Genomic DNA, 14,208 nt, shown 5'->3' with positions numbered 1-14,208 from the left:
CTTAGTTGAAATTTTACAGCATCTTTGAAATGAAGTTGCAGCTTCATAATAATGACATATTTTTAGTGTGCTTTAACATTGACAAAGCAGTTTCAAAAAAATAATCTCATTTCATCTTTACAAGAACAATGCTGTTCAGTGTACTGGTTGGAATATGGCCTCTGAAGCCAGGCTCCCTAATTTCAAACATTTCCTCTGTTATTTACTGTCTGTTCATATGAGCCAGGGCAGTTAACTTAATTTTTCTCTGGGTCACAGTGTCTTCGTTTGTCCACTGAGGATGATAATAGTGCCTATAGATTAGTTGTGTGAATGAAATGAATCATTTGTATCTGTTAGTTATTGCCACAATAATAGGTACATTTCTGGGGTTTACAACTAAAAGTTTACAGCTAGAGGTTAGCTAGAGGTTGGCTATACTAATCATGTCTGGTCTCCTGAACAGGTGTGGGAGTGGGCTGGATGTCAGTCAATCGAGGATGGCCTAGGCTGGAATGACTGGATGTCCTTAACTCTGTCTAGATGTGTCTTATTCTCTAGCGGTCTATCCTGGACATATTCACATGGCAAGAAAGGGCAAGCCCCACTGCTAAAGTTCACTTCAAACTTCTGCATTCACTCGCCCATGCTAACATTCCATTACAAAAATAAGTCAAGTTGTTGAGACCAGACTCAAGGGACAGGGTAGATCCACCTACTAGTGATGGGAGGACACTAAAAATGGATTATTGCAAAGGGCACAAATACAGGGAGGGGTAAAAAAAATTGAAGTTACTATTGTAATCTTCTGTAACATGTTGAACACAGCAAAGTGCCTATAAGACAGAAGATTCAGTAAATGTGTAGCTCTTACTATTAGGTTGATCCAAACAAAATTATCATTTTTGTAGATAAAAGTGATCGAGTATCAGCAATTTTATATTATTCAACCTCAAATTACCATTACAACATTCTATGAAAAAAGAATTACCATCTACAATTTTCAGTGGAAGAAACTGAAGCCTAATTAATTTTCAAGGTTACTCAGCTAGTAAATCTTAGCCTTTTATTTCAATGTAGTCTTCTGACTCTAAATCCAGTTGTCTTCTCTTACATTACAGCTGCATTATGAGATGCTTGGTGATAGATAAATGATTATAACTATGACATGATTATATATATAACACAGAGTCATAATTTCCCAACTTTTTTTAAAGCAGGCTTTGATTCACTTTATTCTTCTCATATAAAACTATGTGGTGGCCACAGCTGGAGTTGGGGGACTTACAAGATGGTTAGTGAATTCCTCAATGGGAGACTTGGTCTCTTTCTAGAGGTAGGGGGTGAGATAACTGTAGGTCTTGGAAATGGCATCAAAAGTGGCCTTGGTACAGTTACTCCCAGTGGCAATGAAGCTTCTGACTGAGGTTCAGCAGGTATCATTTCCGGCAATCATCAGTAGCTTCTCGGGTAGTGCCTCTGGGGGCAGCAACAAGATGCACCAGCTCAGAGCCACAGTGGCCGATCTTCTTGCATGGGACAGTGTGGGGCTTACCACAACCTTGTTCCCCCATTAGCCTCACCACATGGGGATGATGGGAAGCTTGGCCAGGATGACGGCTCCATGGATGGCAGTGGCTACCTTCTTAGAGCACTTAACACCCAGACCAACCTGTCCCTTGCAATCTCTGATGGCAACACATGCCTTGAACCTGGTCTGCTGGACAGCATGGGTCTGCTTTTGCACGGACATAATCTTCAAAACCTCATTTTTGAGGGATGCTCCCAGGAAAAAGTCAATGATCTGAGTCCCTGATCTGTGGGGAGAAAAGATAGATCTCCTCCAGGGGACTTGATCTTCATGTCCTTGACCTGATGGCCCAGCATGGAGATAGGGATCCACTCTTTGTCTCAAACCTTGCCTCGGGGAACCTTGGTCCAGACCACAGCTGGACCAGGTCTCAGATGCCACTGCTGAGGCCTCTGCTGAAACTCAGTTGGCCTCCCATGGCACCAGGGTCACCTGACACTTGGTGTTTTCTCAGAGAAGAGTCTAATTTCTCAATTCTTTATCTTCATTAAAACACATGCCCTGCTAGTGAGTACAGACATCTGAAATACCTGGTCTTTTACCAACAATAACCCTGTAGCATTCCATCTCCTGGTTACTAGCTCCTAGAAATAGAAACAAAGCTGGTAGTATCTAAATGCTACATCAGTACTCTTAGAAACCATGTCAAAAGCTCTTGTGGATTTGTGAGTTATAGCTCATTACATTATTTTTTGCCTATCTCAATTATAGTTTCCTAAACATGGTGGCTATATTTTTTCATATTTATTTCTTGTTTGTATATGTAATTATATTTTGGTCAGTTAAACAGATACATGCTGTAAAATATACATTTAGATTATTTTTACATATGTGCCTACAACATATTTAGCATTAAACAATGCATCACAATATTTCTAGAGATGCTCTGTTGTATTGTCTTTCAAGTGGTCTCTACTCAAATTGACTAGATTAGTAAATAGATATATAGTTACAAGACAACTGAATTCCCTGTGTGTGGATTTGGATGAATCAATTAAATGAACATCCAAATCAAATTATTCTTACATTTACAAGTCATCTTTCATATAGCTGAGATGGAGAGACTATTTATAAACAGCAATAAACTATTAAAGCTCTTCATTATCATATATTGATGCTGAATTAACTTTCCTTATTTGTCAGTTACTATCTTATTTACAATAAATCCAATTTCATTGCCCCCCCCTTTCTACTCCCACTAAGGTCAAGATCATCAAAGGATTCTTCATTCTCTGAAAAACTGGTAATTTTGAGACTCTAGAATTCTATTACTTAATACATTTTAAATTAAATGATTGCATTGATTTATTTTTTCGGTGTTGACATAGCAAAAAGGACATATATTTATTACTAGTATGAAAAGCCATCATGTCTTATCAGCACTAGTGATGCACTAAAGTCTCACACACATCGTAAGCATTCTTTTTACTGCTCTGGGCCTGAAAAATGTGTATACATGGAACACCTGCCATATGCCCCCTAATGGAAGTGACAGAAGAGGCCATGACATCACAGGGTCTATAATTCATTCCTATTTCTGTCTTGTACTATTTGGGTGACTTTGGGAAAGATATTTAAATTCTGCATTCTCTAATATTTGTATAATATTTCTAATATTTGTATAAGCTCTAACTCACAGCGTTACTTGGCATCAAGTGAGATCTTGTGTACACTAAAGTGCCACACAATAGTTGGTCAGGATCTGAACTACAGAGTCCAGAGAATCATCTGAGAGATATCTACTTCTATATCTAGTGAAGGAGAAAATGTAAAGCAGCCCACACAGACTGTAGGGCTGAGGAAGTTACCAATCAGATCTTCCAGATATGGTACTTTATTTAAGGAGTTTCTATTTTGCATATTATAATTACCACAGATTATTTTGATTTGAGAATGTAGACTGCAGTATTTTTTAAACTTCTTTTTTACTGTAATACAGCAATGCATTTCTATTTTAGATCATTATACGCATGCTGCACACATACATACAAATCTGAGAGAAGAGTTTCAAAAACTGTTACTACCTGTGTTACTGTCTTAATACTTTCTACACTGCCTTGTTCCATTGTAATATATTTTTTATTTAAAAAAGTGGCTGATCAGTGTCCCAGTAGCAGTGTATTACAACGTATGTTTTAAAATACTTTGAAGTAGGACAGGTCAGAATTTAAATTATCCCAATCATCCACTTACTAGCATACTGACTGTGAACAAATTAAACTCTCAGATTCCTCATTTGTAAAATAAGAATTATAATAGGAAAAAAAACTTATCTCATTGAGACATAGTGAGGATTATATGAGATAATTAATATAAAGCACAAAGTATAGTAGATGCTCATTATTTGCAGATTTCAAATCACTACTTTTAATTGCATTAGAGATAAAGCTGTAAAAATGTACCTGACTGTATTCTATTAAATTCAGAAAAGTAAGACAATAGTCTGGATAATTCAGACTCTCAAATTTATTACTTCCTTGACTATGACATGTAGAGAGAAATCAAATATTCCTTTAGGATGTTTAATATCCATGAAGACACAAACTTAATATATAAACACCGCTGACCTAGTTCGGAAGGAAAAGCCATGACTGCTTTGGAAGCATCATTCTGGAACTCGACGAGTGCCTCACTGCACCAAGCCATTCAGGGCACTGGCTTGGTATAATTTAACTTTGTTCCCGAAAGCTCTAAATCCAGGCCAACATTTGTAAACACCATTGCACAACTGATTGCAATATCACCCTACTTTTTCTTTTCCCTCTTCACTCTAATTCATTTCCCATAGATGAATCAACGTTTAAATTTATCTGAACCTTCCAAGTGTGTCTAAGAAAAGTGTATCATTGTTAGTCACTTACCTCCCTTTTGGCTTAGAATACCTGGCCAAACCAGACCTCTCTAGTGTGAGAAGCAGAAATTCAACTTAATTTAATTTGTATTTTCTCCCTAATTTAGAAATGCAAATGCTTATATTCTACCCTGTAGATGCTGCAATGCACAGTGCTCTTGGCTAGCAACCCAGATAAGTGAATCAATGGAGATGTTTACAGAGAAGCAAATGACACGCTTACTTAAAATTCATTTCTCTTTAATGACAAGAAAATTTATTTTCAAATTGCAATCTACAGTTGTTTGCTACCAGACCCTTGCAGCCATTATGGCTTTTCTTACCACCCAACCTCTTTTGCCATGCCTAGTAAATATTGTTGACAATGGGTTTCAAAACATTCTGCTGGTATGTTATGTTTCTAAGTCCTATGGATTGTGTTTCATGTCCTCTTGATATCATCTGCAATATAGTGTGTTCTTATGAGGAAACTGGCTGATTACTTAATTGCAATATTTCTGTTTTCACTGTATGTGCTACTGAATAGAAATGAGAGGGATATGGTCTCCAAAATAAAATTCCCTAGCTAAGCTAGAAATCTGATTTTCATATCTCACTCATCATGTGAATATAAGTCAAAAGAAAAAAAATCCTCCATCTGAATGAAAATATCTCATGCCAAGTCTCTGATGGAAGGTAAAGCTTATTTTGATCAATCACTTTTCCATTAAAGAATCTTTAAAAATATTTTTATGACCTGTAAAATGTTTAGGTAGCCTTAAAATGGAATAATTTTAACCTAGCACGAAATCATGGAGAAGTTAAGATGGCGAAGCAATAGGGGGACCCTATGCTTGCCTTGTCCCTGGAACACAGCTAGATAAAGATCAAATCATTCTGAACACCCAAGAAATCAATCTGAATGCTGAGAGAAGCTGCTGCAGAACTAGACAGAGAAAAGAAGCCATTTTGTGGAAGGTAAGAGATGACGAGACATGATTCTAGGAAGAAAAGAATTCCAGGTGCTGCAGAGGGGAAGGAGTCTTGATCTCAGAGAGAGGAGAGGGAGAGGGAGAGGGAAAGAGAGAGAGAGAAACAGAAGCTGCACAAGAGAAACATTTCCCTAAAACCATTGACTGGGAGAATGAGAACAGCTGATTATTGCAAGTTTTTACAAGCAGTAGAGCTGAAAGTCTCCAGTTTTAGAAGTCTGTGCTACTGCCAGGGCCTGGTGGGCATAGCAGTGCTCCTGTGGGGAAGGAGGGCAGAGGCCTGGGAGCAGATAGTGCAGTTTGAGGATCCCCTGCATCACACTGGGGACAGTTCCCCACCTTGGAGTGAATTTGGGAGAGGTGGCACTGCCTTTCAGGGGACAAAAGAGGTTGCGTGTACCAACATGGTGCCCTGTTCATTAGCATAGGAACAGAGACACCTGATGAGGGCAGCAAACTTTAGTGTGAGCTTTTTGCTGTGCTTTATCATGAACTCCAACCCCTGAGCGATCATGCAACTGCTTTTCTGGAACTAAATGTCACCAGTTGCAGAATGACAAAACCTATCCCCAGAGGATCAGTGAGGGTTCACACCAAACTGGGTCCCTAAAATTCAGAATTTTGAGGCAGACAGCTCAGACATAGGGTAAAGGCAGGGATCTGATGGAAGCCAGGGACACAAGAGGGGAGACTATTCACACTTCTGTGACTGCTTTCTGGACAGCAGCATACATGAACTCTCTGCTCTGTGGACAAGATAGCTGGGCAACACCATTTCCAGACTTATCACCACCAACAGCCTTTAGTGAGTAGCACAGTACTACCAAGTTGAGGCTGGAGCCACTTACACCAAGTCTGGACTCCCTGTGCCTTACAGGTGCATCTTTACTAGGGCAAGTTGGCCTGAGAATCAGCAGAGCAGGCCCCTCGCCCAGCACAAACCCCTCACACATTCCAAGTCTACTGATCATACAGTGTTGCAGAGTTTCAACTCTAAGGGAAGTTATATCTAGTCTCTTTGAACAAACAGACAATATCATACCTAGTTAAAACTAGACACATGGTGGACAAGGTCCAAACATTACTCACTGTTGGCAAGGAGAAACTTCAGAGGACTGACCTGAAGGAAAGAGCAACCAAAACACAACAACAGAGTGCCAACTTTGAAAGATTTCCTGAAGCACCAGGCCCTAGACAGTATAGGACCTCTTCTTACTACAACCATTACTCTCAGGAGCAGGAAATAGAACAGGTTATGCTAACACATAAAAAGATAGTGACCTAGACAAAATGCGGGAATTCACCCCAAAAGAAAGAACAGGAAGAGGTCATGTCCAGGAAACTAAGTAATATGCATGAACAAGAATGTAAAACAGCAATCATAAAGATACCAGTTGGCCTTGAGAAAAGCATCGAGGACACTAGAAAATCTCTTAGTACAGAGATAAAAGAACTAAAATCTAGTCAGGCATGGGGCGCCTGGGTGGCTAAGTCAATTAAGTGTCTGACTTTAGCTCAGGTCATGATTTCACGGTTCATTGGTTCAAGCCCTGTGTCAGGCTCTGTGCTGCCAGCTCAGAGCCTAGAGCCTGTCTTCAGATTCTGTGTTTCCCTCTCTCTGTGACCCTTCCCTGCTTATGCTGTCTTTCTCTCTCTCAAAAATAAAATAAAACATTAAAAATTTTTTAAATGTAGTTAGACCAAAATAAAAAATGCTATAACCCAGATGCAAAACCAACTAGATGCAATGACAACAAAAATAGAAGAAGCAGAAGAACAAATCAGTGATACAGAAGAGAAAATTATGAGGGTACCTGGGTGGCTCATTTGGTTAAGCATCTGACTCTTGGTTTTGGGTCAGGTCATGATCTCATGGTTTGTGAGACGGAGCCTTGTATCAGGCTTGCACTGACAGAGAGAAGTATATGGAAATACAAGCCTATCTCAAGAAGCAAGAAAAGTTTCAAATACACATCCTAACCTTATACCTAAAGGAGCCAGAAAATGATCAACAAATAAAGCCTAAAGCTAGCAGAAGGGAAATAATAAAGATTAGACCAGAAATAAATGATATGGAAACAAACAAAAAAAAAACACAGTAAAAGAGATTAATGAAATTAAGAGCTGGTTCTTGAAAGAATTAATAAAATTGATAAACCCCTAGCCAGACTTACTCAAAAGAAAAGATAAAGGACCCAAATTAATAAAACCATGAATGAAAGAGAAGAGATCACAACCAACATCACAGAAATACAAAGAATTAAAAGAGAATATTATGGAAAATTATACACCAACAAACCGAGCAATCCACAAGAAATGGATAAATTCCTAGAAACATATAAACTACAAAAACTGAAATAGGAATAAACAGAAAATTTGAAGAGACCATAACCAGCAAAGATATTGAATACATAATGAAAAAATCTCCCAAACGACATAAGTCCAGGACCAGATGGCTTTCCAGGGGAATTCCACCACATTTAAAGAAGAGTTAATACCTATTTTTCTCAAACTGTTCTAAAAAATAGAAATGAAAAGAAAACTTCCAAACTCCTTCTATGAAGCCAGCATTACCTTGGTTGCAAAACCTGACAAAAATCCCACTAAACAGGAGAATTACAGCCCAATATCCCAGATGAACATGGGGGCAATATTCTCAACAAGATACTAGCAAATTGAATCCAACAGTACATTAGAAGAATTATTCACCACGATCAAGTAGGATTTATTCCTTGGCTGCAAGGCTGGTTCAATATTTGCAAATCAATCAACATGATAACCACATAAATAAAAGAAATGATAGGAGCCATATGATCCTGTAAATAGATGCAGAAAAAAGCATTTGACAAAATACAGCATCCATTTTTTAAAGTTTACTCATTTTGAGGGGGGACAGACAGGGGTAGGGTTTAAGAATCCTAAGCAATATCTGCACTGCAAGAATGATCCCAATTCAGGGCTTGAACTCATGAACTGTGGCTTGAACTCATGAACTGTGAGATCATGACCTGCACCAAAATCAGAAGTCAGATATTTAACCAACTGAGCCACTCAGAACACCAGCATCAATTCTTCATAAAAACCCTCAACAAAGCAGGGATAGACGGAACATACCTCTACATCATAAAGGCCATATATTAAAGACCCACAGCTAGCATCATCCTCAATGGGGAAAAAATGACAGATTTACCTCTATGTTCAGGAACAAGACAGGGATGCCCACTCTAACCATTGTTATTTAACATAATACTGGAGTCCTAGCCTCAGCAATCAGACAACAGAAAGAAATAAAAGGCAGCCAAATCAGCAAAGAAGAAGTAAAACTTTCACTACTTACAGATGACATGGTACTCTATGTAGAAAACCTGAAAGACTACACCAAAAAATTACTAGAACTGAAATATAAATTCAGCAATGCTGCAGGATATAAAATCCATGCAAATAAATCGGTTGCATTTCTATACACCAATAATGAAGCAGCAAAAAGACAGAGAAATCAAGAAATCAATCCAATATATAACTGCACCCAAAACAAGACAGTTAGAAATAAGAGGTAAAAAGATCTTTGCCCTGAAAACTATAGAACACTTACGAAAGAAATGGAAGAGGACACAAAGAAATGGAAAAACATTTCATACTCATGGATTAGAAGAATAAACATTGTTAAAATGTCTATACTACCCAAAGCAATCTACACATTTAACATAATCCCTATCAAAATATCACCAGCATTTTTCACAGAGCTAGAACAAACAATCCTAAAATTTGTACGGAACCACAAAAGATCCCAAATAGCCAAAGCTATCTTGAAAAAGAAAAGCAAAGCTAGAGGCATCACAATTCTAGACTTCAAGTGATATTACAAAGCAGTAGTTATCAAGACAGTATGGTACTGTCACAAAAACAGACACATAGATCAATGAAACAGAATGGAAAACCCAGAAATGGACCCACAACTATATGCTTAACTAATATTTGACAAAGCACAAAAGAACATCCAATGGAAAATAGACAGTCTCTTGAACAAATGGTGTTGAGAAAACTAGATGGCAATATGCAAAAGCATGAAACTGGAGCACTTTCTTATACTATACACCAAAATAAATTGAAAATGGATCAAAGACCTAAATGAGAGACTGGAAACTATCAAAATCCTGGAGGAGGGGCACCTGGGTGGCTCAGATGGTTAAGCGGCCAACTTCTGCTCATATCATGTTCTCGTGGTTTGTGAGTTTGAGCCCTGCATCAAGCTCTGTGCTCACAGCTCAGAGCCTGGAGCATGCTTTGGATTCTGTGTCTCCCTCTCTCTCTGCCCCTCCCCCCCCACTCTCTCTCTCTCTCTCTCTCTCTCTCTCTCTCTCTCTCTCTCTCTCTTTCAAAAATAAATAGACATTAAAATATTTTTTAAAATCCTAGAAGAGAACACAGGCAACCTCTTTGACTTCAGCCAGAGCAACTTCTTACTTGACACGTTTGTGAAGGCAAGGGAAATAAACCCAAAAATGAACTATTGGGACCTCATCAAGATAAAAGTTTCTGTACAGCAAAAGGAACAATCAACAAAACTAAAAGGCAAACAATGGAATGGGAGAAGATATTTTCAAATGATGTATGAGATAAGAGGTTAGCTTCCAAAAGATATAAAGAACTTATCAAACTCAACACCACAAAAATAAAAATCCAGTTAAGAAATGGGCAGAAGACATGAAGAGACTTTTTTCCAAGGACATTCCGGTGGCTAATAAACATATGAAAATATACTCAACATCATTCATCTCCAGGGAAATACAAATCAAAACCTCAATGAGATACCACCTCATACCTGTCAGAAAGGCTAAAATTAACACAAGGTAAAACAAGTGTTTGCAAGGGTGTGGAGAAAGGGGTATCCTCTTACACTGTTGGTAGAAATGCAAACTGGTGCAGCCACTCTGGGAAACAGTGTGGAGGTTCTTTAAAAGGTTAAAAATAGAACTATCCTACAACCCAGCAGTTGTACTACTAGGTATTTACTCAAAGGATACAAAAATACTGATTTAAAGGGGCATGTGCACATTGATGTTTATAGTAGCACTATCAACAATAGGCAAATTATGGAAAGAGTCCAAAGGCCCACTGACTAATGAATGGGTAAAAAAGTAATGGAATATTACTCAGCCAGCAAAAGAATGAAATCTTATCATTTGCAACAATGTGGATGAAGCTAGAGTGTATTACACTAAGCAAAATAACTCAGAGAAAGACAAATAACATTATGATTTCACTCTCATGTAGAATGTAAGAAACAAAACAGATGAGTATATGGGAAGGTGAAAAAAAAGGGATACAAACCATAAGAGACTCTTAACCATAGAGAACAGACTGAGGGTTGATGGAGGGAAGTGGGCAGGGGATGGCACATGGATGACAGGTACTAAGGAGGGCACTTACTGTGATGAGTACTGGGTATTGTAATTAAATGATGAATCACTAAATTCTATGCCTGAAACCAATTTTACCATATATGTTAATTAACTAGAATTTAAATGTAAACTTGAAATACAGACACCTGGGTGATTCAATCAGTTAAACGTCTCTTGATTTTGGCTCAGGTCATGCTCTCATAGTTCATGAGTTTGTGCTGCACTGAAAGCACAGAGCCTGCTTGGGATTCTCTCTCTCCCTCTCTGTCTGCCCCTCCTTCTCCCTCTCTCTCTCTTAACATAAATAAATAAACTTTAAAAAACTTGAAATGAAAAAAAAAACTAGCAGGAATTTTCATCAATAAAATAATTTACCTGTTCTGTGTTTAATTGCAAGCTCTTTGGAAAAAATATCACTGTGGAATAAGATATACTCAGAGATTTCCATGATATAGATTTTAGGATTTGATATCTTAATAAATTTAACCTTAGGAAAAAACAGTAAAGGCTAATCCTTCATAAAGCAGTGTCTTCATTATTTGTAAGCATTCTGTATTTTTTATTATTTTATTACATCTTTGCATGCTTATAAAAGATGCTTAATTCCAGGGTCTCTGGGTGAATTGTAATGACCTGTTTCTACTTAGATCCACTGCCTGTTGTATCAGGTAAACTTTTAGGTTTGACATTTCAGTGAGATTGTGATTATGTCACTGATATGTATGTAATATGATATATAATCTTAGGATACCCCCAGTTTGCCCAAATGCAATGAAAATAGTCACATCAGGAGTAAGAACTAGAATAAAGACCACAGGACCAAACAAACAAAGAGCACTAAATGGAGGAAAAGGATATGACCAGTCATGAACTCAAGTATCTATATGCCTGCACAGAAAACATAAATGAATAAAACTGGTTGTATGCAAGACACATTGGAGAGTGATGGGGTCTCTGTGAACTGAAGTTGTAAGAATTTATTGGGTCCTAAGCCTAAAGGCTAGGCTTATTCGAAAATGTGGGTTTAGGAAGGAGGTAAAATGGTGGAGAAGTAGGGAGATCTGTACTTTTCACCTGCCTGCATCTCTAAAACAATGAAGGACTGAAGCCATAACACACGGAACCGCAAGAGTCTGGGAGGAAAAGAGACAGAGTCTGCTAGGAAGATAGCCTCATATGTGCGTGACTGCAAACGGGAAGATAAAAACGGGCCTGGACCCAGAGGCGCAGAGGGGAGGGAACCTCTCCAAGGATAGTTGCGGAGAGACGAGGGGAAGAGAAAGAAAGGATGAAAACGCTCACAGAGCTGTCTCCAGAGAAGAGAAAAACCTCAGCCCGGGATGGAGAAGGATCCTATCATACCATCTGTAACCGCAGGGCGTTCAGAGAGAGATCCTTTCTCTAGCTGTGGTGCTTTCCTTGGGCTAGGTGCCCGGATGCCAGGCGGTGCCAGGAGAAACTGATCCCCTACTCCCCCTACTCGATAACCAGCTAGGAAGCAACCCAACCTGCAGGAGTACCTTTCGGGTAGTATCATTAAAGCATGCGGACTAAGATCCGGAAAGGAGGTGGCACTTGGGAAATACAACTCAGCCCACCTTGGCTACGCCTGGGGCACAGGGAGATCAGATCCAAAAGAGTGAGTTGGAATGCTTGGATCAAGAAAGAACCGGGGCTCCTCCATTTTCTCACTACAACCACCAAGGTGGGGCCTCAGGGAGCAGCCCACAGGACCAAAGTGGAGGCGAGACCTGCCTACACCAAACCACACCCACCCACACTGGAGAGCTGCCTTTTTTTTTTTTTTTCCAGAGTTCGGGACAAGACCAACATTCAGGTATTGCTGTGATTAACTCTAGATCAATTCTTGCTATTCAGATATATTTTTCCTTATCTCATTATCTCATTCTTATCTCTCCCCTCCACTGGACTGGAAACTCAGGTCATTGGTTTGCTTAAACAGTCACATTTAATCCATTCTTTTGATGCATATTCTACACCTCCTCTGCTACCTTCCTCTCTCTCTCTCTCTCTCTGGAATAATCAGACTATATAGTTTCTTTGGGTAACATTATCTTCGTTTTTTTCTCCTCACCTCCTACCATATTCTCCTCTTTCTCTCTCTGAATTAAGCCTTTTAGTCTCTCTGCCTGGTCAATGTTCAATTTCACTTCCTCCCCACCCCTGTCACTTCTCTCTTTGTATACGCTTTTCCATCAGCACTGCCTCCACCCTGCTCTTTATTTGTAGCTGGGATTTCTGGTTTTATGCTTTTATTTATTTATTTAAAACATTTTTTAATGTTTTTTATTTATTTTTGAGAGACAGAGAGAGGGTGAGCAGGGGAGGGTCAGAGAGAAAGGGAGACACAGAATCCGAAGCAGGCTCCAGGCTCTGAGCTAGCTAGCTGTCAGCACAGAGCCAGATGCAAGGCTCGAACCCACAAAACGTGAGATCATGACCTGGACCAAAGCTGGATGCTTAACCGGCTGAGCCACCCAGGCCTTCCTCTGGTTTTATGCTTTTAGACTGTCCTTTGTCTTTTGTTGTTTTGTTCCCTTCCCCCCACCTTTTTTTCCCTTTTGGTTTGGTTGTTTGTTTGATTTGTCTGTGTACTTGCATGCTTTTGTTCCCTGTGTGTTTGTCTGTCTGTTTTCCTTTTCAGGGCTACCTCAAGAAACAAGCCAAAGTACACATGGTGGAGAGTCACAAATATCAATATGAGTAGGGAAATAAAATAACCAAAGGCACAACAGGAGAGACCAAGGGAAATCATTAAAAGAAAACTTCCTGAATGGACAGGCCCTGGACGTCAATGAGCCTCCTTTAATATAGCAATACTCACAGGTGCAGAGTGCATAATGAGCTTTTAAAACTGACAAGAGTCAGAAAGCTAGCCAAAATGACAACACAGAAGAACTCTCCTCTAAAGAAATTCCAGGAAGAAGCCACAGCTACAGAATTGCTCAAAACAGATATCTGCAACATAACAGAGCAAGAATTTAGAACAACTGTCATAAAATTAATTGTTGGGCTTGAAAAAAGCATCAGAGAAGCTACTGATACAATGACTAGGGACTTTAAAATAGGTGTGACGAGTTAAAAAAGGTTATAAATGAGGTGAATAATAAAATGGAGGTGGCCACCTCAAGGATTGAAGAGGCAGAGAGAAGAATAGGTGAATTAGAAGACACAGTTACAGCAAAAGAGGAAGCCAGAAAGAAAAAAAAAAAGAGAGAAATTGATCCAGGAGCAGGAAAGGAGAATTTGAAACCTGGGTGATATAAACAAAAGGAACAATATCCATATCATAGGAATTCCTGAAGAGGAAGAGAAAGAGGTCCTGAAGGGATACTAGACCAAATTATAACTGAGAATTTCCCAAATCTGGGGAAAGAAATAGACATTCAAATT

At 39.0% G+C, this 14,208-nt stretch overlaps 1 pseudogene; it reads right to left on the bottom strand.

Moving 5' to 3' along the window:
* Window positions 1-1,231: 1,231 nt before the first annotated feature.
* LOC115283365 lies at window positions 1,232-4,216 on the bottom strand (annotated as a pseudogene).
* Between the last annotated feature and the right edge of the window lie 9,992 nt (window positions 4,217-14,208).

This window comes from Suricata suricatta, chromosome X (genome assembly GCF_006229205.1).
Source record: "Suricata suricatta isolate VVHF042 chromosome X, meerkat_22Aug2017_6uvM2_HiC, whole genome shotgun sequence".
Taxonomy (NCBI): Eukaryota; Metazoa; Chordata; class Mammalia; order Carnivora; family Herpestidae; genus Suricata; species Suricata suricatta.
This window is presented reverse-complemented; position numbering and strand designations above follow the sequence as displayed.